General features: G+C 31.2%; 1 protein-coding gene across 1 annotated transcript in view; it reads right to left on the reverse strand.

Moving 5' to 3' along the window:
• Positions 1-823, reverse strand: part of LOC107577468 (phospholipase D3-like) — a 9,709-nt gene that overhangs the window by 7,192 nt on the left and 1,694 nt on the right. The window lies entirely within an intron of this gene.

Genomic DNA, 823 nt, shown 5'->3' on the forward strand with positions numbered 1-823 from the left:
TAAATAACATGACTTCATATCAGGTCAAAATCATGTTATGATGCTATGCATCCACTCGCTGTGCAAGAATTCTAGATTTTAAGCTTAGAAAATATACATTTGTATATTTGCTCAGACTTTATACAACTATTATATGTATTATATATTTTAAAAGTGTCATTATTGAAGTCTCTGTAAGAGGGTGTATGCAAATCATTTGCACTCCGAATGTTTTACAGTCTCACTTCTTTATTTCTGTGTGTGTTTGTTCATTATTGTGGCTGATATATACATTTCATTCAACACATATTAGAAAAATATCTGATAAATTTTGACTACAAACAGCCAATGTGTGACTATTTATAACCACTTAGACTCAAATCAAATTTAGTTAAGTTCATTTAGTTAAAAAAAAACATTTTGAACTAATTCAGGAAACCATTTTTATTAAAGAACAAAATGCTTAAAAAGCTTATTAGGGTTAATTATGCATGCTCATTTCTTATTTTTACATGCAGATTACCTTTGGTGTCATCTAATGCTTACTTAATGTTGATCTTTAAAAATTTAAAATTCACTCTTTAGCAATTTTCTCACACTGTACATTATAACGTTGTGAGGCCTAAATTTATTTAAAAACAAATGACTGATTTTTTTTGTTTATTTTTAGCATTTTAACACCAGTTTTTAAAGCCTAAAGTGAGCGGAGCCGACTGCCGCCATCTTGGCAGTGTGTCACCGCGCGTCACTCCCGGATAATCAAAAATGGGCAAAAAGGCGGGACACCCACTTTAGGCTTCAAAAGCACTTTTTGTACCAGGCTGTAAACATATTTTTTTCTGCT

This window comes from Sinocyclocheilus grahami, unplaced genomic scaffold (assembly GCF_001515645.1).
Source record: "Sinocyclocheilus grahami isolate Dianchi unplaced genomic scaffold, SAMN03320097.WGS_v1.1 scaffold6148.1, whole genome shotgun sequence".
In the NCBI taxonomy this organism is placed as follows: domain Eukaryota; kingdom Metazoa; phylum Chordata; class Actinopteri; order Cypriniformes; family Cyprinidae; genus Sinocyclocheilus; species Sinocyclocheilus grahami.